Raw genomic sequence first — 6,030 nt, forward strand, 5'->3', positions numbered from 1 at the left:
TTGCCAAAGACTCTAATAACTACCGGGGCTACAATGGATAAGACAGACGTTGTGTTCTCTTGGGGCTGGTCTAGTGGCCGAGGCAGGTGTTAAGTCATCACAGTAAAGTGTAAAAGTATTGTTATAGAAGAAGAACAAAGAGTTGTGGAAGTACATGAGAAGGGGACGGTTGTATCTGGCCCTGAGGAGATGACATTCAAGCTGAAATATGAAAAATGAGTAGTGGGTGAAGGATGTGTGTTTTAGGAGGGAACCTGTTCCTGGCAGAGAAACACATTTCAAATGAATACCGGGGGGCAGGAGAAAACATGACTCATTGGAGGAATATGAAAGAAGGCCAGAATATCTTGAGCGTTGAGTTAAAGCCCGAGAGGAGCTGAAAGGAGACTTAGAAGTAGCTGTGAGGGACCAGAGGATTTAAAAATAAAATTTTTAGAGTCATGATAAAGTCTTCCTGAGGGCTAGGGTTTGAAGCAGGGCCTTACCCTCTGGAGAGGGTGAATGGGAGGAGACAAGGGTGGAAGCCGGCGGGGGAAGATGAAGACGGTACCTTGGACTAGGGTGACAGCTGTGGAGATGGACAGAAGAGGGAGGTTTAAGATGTATTTAGGTGGAAGTATTCCTTGAATTTGTGGTTGAGCAGTTGACAGAGATATGTTAGATGGAAAAGTCAGGGAGAAAACCTAGGTTTCTGGTTTGGGCAAATGGACTTCTGACCTATTCACTAAACAAACACAGAGTGCAGTAAGTACTCTGAAGCAACTGTTGTTGTTAGGTGCCATTGAGTCAGTTCCAACTCATAGCTACCCTACATACAACAGAACAAAACACTGCCTGGTCCCATGCCATCCTCACAATCATTGCTATGTTTGAGCCTATTCTTTCAGCCACTGTGTCAATGCCTCTCATCGAGGGTCTTCCTCTTTTTCAATAACTCTCTACTTTACCAAGCATAATGTCCTTCTCCAGGGACAGGTCCCTTCTGATAACATGTTCCAAGTCTCGCCATCCTTGCTTCTAAGGAGCGTTCTGGCTATTCTTCTTCCAAGACAGGTTTGTTAGTTTCTCTAGCAATCCATGGTACAGTCAATATTCTTCACCAACACCATAATTCAAAGGCATCAATTCTTCTTTGGTCTTTCTTTTTCATTGTCCAACTTTCACATCCATATGAGGCCATTGAAAATACTGTGACTTGGGTCAGGTGCACCTTAGTCCTCAAAGTGACATCTTTGCTTTTTAACACCTGAAAGAGGTCTTTTGCAGCAGATTTGCCCAGTGCAATATGTTGTTTGATTTCTTGACTGCTGCTTCCATAGGTGTTGATTGTGGATCCAAGTAAAACGAAATCCGCGACTACTTCAATCTTTTCTCCATTAATCATGATGTGAGGATTTTTGTTTTCTTTATGTTGAGGTGTAATCCATACTGAAGGCTGTAGTCTTTGATCTTCATCAGTGGGAGCTTCAAGTCCTCTTCATTTTCAGCAAGCAGGGTGGTGTCATCTGCAGATCACATGTTGTTAACGAGCCTTCCTGCTATCCTGATGCCCTGTTCTTCATATAGTCCAGGTTCTCAGATTATTTGCTAAGCAGACCTCACTTATTAAGAGGTAGCTGTTATTATATCCTTATTTTATAGACAAAACTGAGATCCAGAAAGGCTTAGCGACTTGCCCAAAGTCATACAGCTAATAAGTAGCAGAGGTGGGGTTTGAATCCAGCTCTCAGACACACTCATTCCGTTTCCCTTGAAACCTGTGAATCACCTACCTGTCGCGACAGGGTCAGTCCCAGCCCACGGCAACCCCACTGGTGTCTGAGTGGAACTGTGCGCCACACGGCTTTCCGTGGCTGATTCTTTGAAAGGAGATTGCCAGAACTTTCTTCTGAGGTCCCTCTGGATGAACTCAACCTTCAAGCTTTTGGTTGGCAGCCAAGCGTATTAACCATTTTTGCCACCTATGAGCTCCAAGGATCACCTAGGTACTTGTTAAAAACTCAGACCCTTGAGCCATCCTTTCCCACCTGGATCTTGGGAGTCCGAATCACTTGGCGCGGGGCCCAGGAATCTGCATTCTAACAAACATCCCAGGTGATTCTGATGCACCATGCAGGCTCTCTCACTGCCCTAACTGGAGAAACATCCCTCCATGGTCCTTCTGACCCCCTCCCCAGGTGCCCTCGGATTCCTGGAGACAGAGAGTGAGAGGTCAGATCCTAGGTGGCCTCAGAAGCAAATGGTCACGCTTAAACCTCTGCCCGTGAAGTACCCTAGGCCGAGGTCTGGCACTCCCTTAGGGTGAACAAGGTCATGGGTCCTGTGCTGGGAGACATTGCCGAGAGAGATCAGCCCTCCTGGCCAGAAACAGAGGCACATGGAGGTACATGAGGCTGGGGGTGGGTTATGTGCCAGGCAACAGAAGCCCAGATTCCACCCCTACCCTCCAGGCATTTCTGCCTCCCAGGTCTGTTCTCAAACCCCAGAGGCTCCCAGCAACGTCACTCAGGGCTCTGGACCACAGAAGGGACCTTAGGGACCGTCTCATCTAACTCTCCCATTGTAGAGCTGGAGAACCTGAGGCCCAGATGGGACAAACTTACCCTACAGGTCCCCTCCCCTGGGGTGCTTGCTGGCGTTGGGCTGGGCGGTATTTCGGCAGGTGGCCTGGCAGCAACACCTCCCAGCTGAAGCCCTGCTCGTTCCGAGGCGGATCTGTGAGGCCGACACTCCTGTTTACTCAGCATCTGTGCCAGGCTAGGCCTCACCCTGGACAAACACAGCCAGCCGGGCGGCAGGCACCAAGCTCCTTTGTTCTTGGACCTGATAGCAGTGGTAGCAGGGCCGGCAGGTAACGGAGGGCCATCCTCACCGGATGTTGGCACCATGGTTCCCACGGGAATGCTTTCTGATCAAGAGACCGACAGGCTGGAGGGCACCCAGGTACCAGCTATAACAGCCCAGGGCATGAAAGTGACCACCTGGCAACAGGGGGGATGTGGGTGGGAGCCAGGTGAAGGGATGAGGGCTGAAATCCAGGCTAGGGGAGGCCACAGGATGTGGGTGCTACGTATGCTGGGACATTCCTACTCAGGAGAGTTCAGGATACCCCCATCTCTTTGGGGCAAGGTGGGCAGAAGGTTCTAACCCTCATTTCTTTCCGGAGCAGGCTCTGATCTTTGAGCCTGGAATGATGCCAGGCTGAGGCCAAGGCATCTCTCTGGGAGTCCCTTGGCCCTTGCCTATCTGAGTCCAGAGGAAACCTGATGCAGAAGCAGGAGCCTGGGCTTTAGCATCAGAGAGACTTGAGTCCAAATCCTGGCTCAGCCACTTACTAGTTGTGGGACTTACGATAAGAAGCAGAATCTTTCAGAGTCTAAGGATCCATGTTTGTGAATGTGGAATGATGGCAACTGTGGTTTCTCTGGCCACAGGGCCAGGAGTGTGCAGGTGCCCTATAAATGGCCCTGTGGCAGCCTATGGTCTGTCCCCAAGCCACTCTAGATGCACTGTCAGTTTGGGGACAAGAAGAGGAATGTGTGAATAGAATTGGGGCCTAATGTCCCTGTGGCTGTGACCAACACCAGAGTCTCTTTTAAAAAGCCAGTGAATTGTACGTCTCTAGGTTTGTGGGTTGAAGATAGTTGCAAAAAAGACAAAACTGAAGAGGAAGAGAGCTTTGGGGTAGCAAGTAAAGGACTGTGGGGTTGGTTGGTTTCGTGGCTTGTGGGCATCTGCTGGGGGCCAGGGTAGAGGCAAGGAGACCAGCCAGGAGGCCACAGGCCACAGTTAATGCTGACAAGGCTGGAGTTGTGGCACAGTGGTCTGGGCAATAGGGTGGATGCTGGTGCCAGCAAGTTTGGTGGTGTGGGTGGGTGGGGTGGGGGAAGGGGTGGGTATTGGGAATTTTGTTTTGAACTGGCTGAGTTTTCACAGTCTGTCAGACATCCAAACAGGCACACTGAGCATACAGCTGGCTTCCTCACCACACCTATCTCCTGTACTGTCCTCCTCCCTTGCCCTCAACTCTGGCCTTTTTGTCCCTGGATGCACCACCTCAGGGCTGTTGCACTGGCTGTTCCCTCTGTCTGGATGCTTTTCTTTCAGCCCTTCACGAGGTTGTTCCCTCCTCAATGTTTAGGTTTCAGCTCAGATGTCAACTCCCTGGCCACCCCGTCTCCTCACTCTTACTCCCCATCGTCACTGTCTATCCCATTGTACTATTTTGTTTTCCTTGTACTAGTTAGCACCAGCTAAGATTATATTACTTACTCATTTGTTTACATGTATTGTCTGCCTCCTCATCTAGAATGTAAGCTTCTTGAAAGCAGGGGCTTATCTTATTTACCACTGATTCCCCAGTGTAAGGAACAGTACCTTGCACAAAGTAGACTCTCAGTAACAATTACTAAACGAATGGGGAAGTACAGCAAATACGTGGTATGCCTGCTGCCCCCTTCTAATCCCCAGCCTGTGGCAGACATTGCTAGTTGATCATGGACTCTATCCTTAACATGATGCTCCAGACAGCCCTTACCAATCTGTCAGAGTTGGCACATGAAGTTAAACCTACCTGCCATCCCTGGACTGGACAAAGCTCCCCTGCTTGCTACCTGTGTGACCTTGCTGTTGTTAGCAGCTGTCAAGTCGGCCCCTGACTCATGGCAACTCCTATACAATGGAACAAAGCACTGCCTGGTCCTCTGCTATCCCCAAGATCAGTTGCAGATGGACCACTGTGATCCATAGTGTTTTGAAGAAGGAGTCAACGCAATGGCTAGTCTTCACCGGGAAGAAGAAAACTTGACAGCACATTTTAAGTAGGTGCAGGGGCTCAGTGGGTTAACTGGGGGGGCACAGCTTGTAGTGGGTTCCATAGTTTGGGCATCGTTGGACCTCCCTCTGGTGCAGCCAGAACCAGATGATTGTCTTAGCAGATAGAGCCACTGTTTCTTTGTTGGTGACGGAGGGGCCTTCCTGGGCGCCTGCAGCTGCCACTGGAGGAAGCGTGTCGTATGGATCCAGTCCTTTCAATGCAGTCATCCTGACCTCCCTCTCCAGCCCTGGTGCTGGCTCATCCTCAGTAGGTACACCACCCCTAGATGCCATTAAGCGTACAATGGCGACCCCATTGGGACCACAGGCCTTCAGAACCTGCACAGCCAGTACTCGAGCTCCACAAAGTAACCTGAAGCCATAATGCCTGCAACAATCAGCTGCGACAGGCAAACCTCCACTGACAGATGGGTGGTGGCTGTGCTTCAGGTACATTTGCTGGGAATGGAACCCGGGTCTCCCGCATGGAAGGCGAGAATTCTGCCACTGAACCACCAATGTCTCAGTTTCCTAATCTGATGCCTCATAAAAGATGTAGGGGCAGTCTCTTCACCTCTCCTTCCCGGGCTGGGCGCCGGTCTAGATGCCACTGTGCGGGCATGGCTGCTCAGTGCCCCTCTTTCTCTCCAGTCACAACTGTTCCGGCACTTTTCCCTCCTTCTGTTTCTCCCACTTTCTTGCCAACCCCAGAAGGCCAGGCTAGAAGGAAACGTTGACATCTGGATCCCTGAAATCCTCATTTTCAGGCGAGGAAACTGGACTCAGAGAAGGAAAGCCAGTGGAGACAGGAAACCAAAGACTAGTTATCCACCCCCAACACTGGGCGGGAGACCAGGATACTAGTCAGCACCTCCCTTCAAAGACAGGGACCCTGCTGCAACTCCTTATACTTGGGGACATTCCCAAGCCCCAGAAGCAAGCAGCCTGGCTTCCCTCCAGGCCCTGGGCAGTTGGCGGAAGGAAGGAAGATACCCTGTGGATTCCTGCCTCCTTCTCCCACTTCCAAGCGGCCCATTCAAAGGACGTGAGAAGGTACAGGCCTTTCCCTCCAGGGTTGTTTTCGGAAATGGCCTCAGGTCATTTGGGCCAGGATGAGGCTCTTGGGCTGTCCCAGAGCCAACTAATGCCCCGTTGGTGACGGCTGGCAGCTTCTCACCTTCATCTTCTTCAGATCCAACACGGATCATCCCTTCC

This window comes from Loxodonta africana, chromosome 1, assembly GCF_030014295.1.
Source record: "Loxodonta africana isolate mLoxAfr1 chromosome 1, mLoxAfr1.hap2, whole genome shotgun sequence".
Taxonomy (NCBI): domain Eukaryota; kingdom Metazoa; phylum Chordata; class Mammalia; order Proboscidea; family Elephantidae; genus Loxodonta; species Loxodonta africana.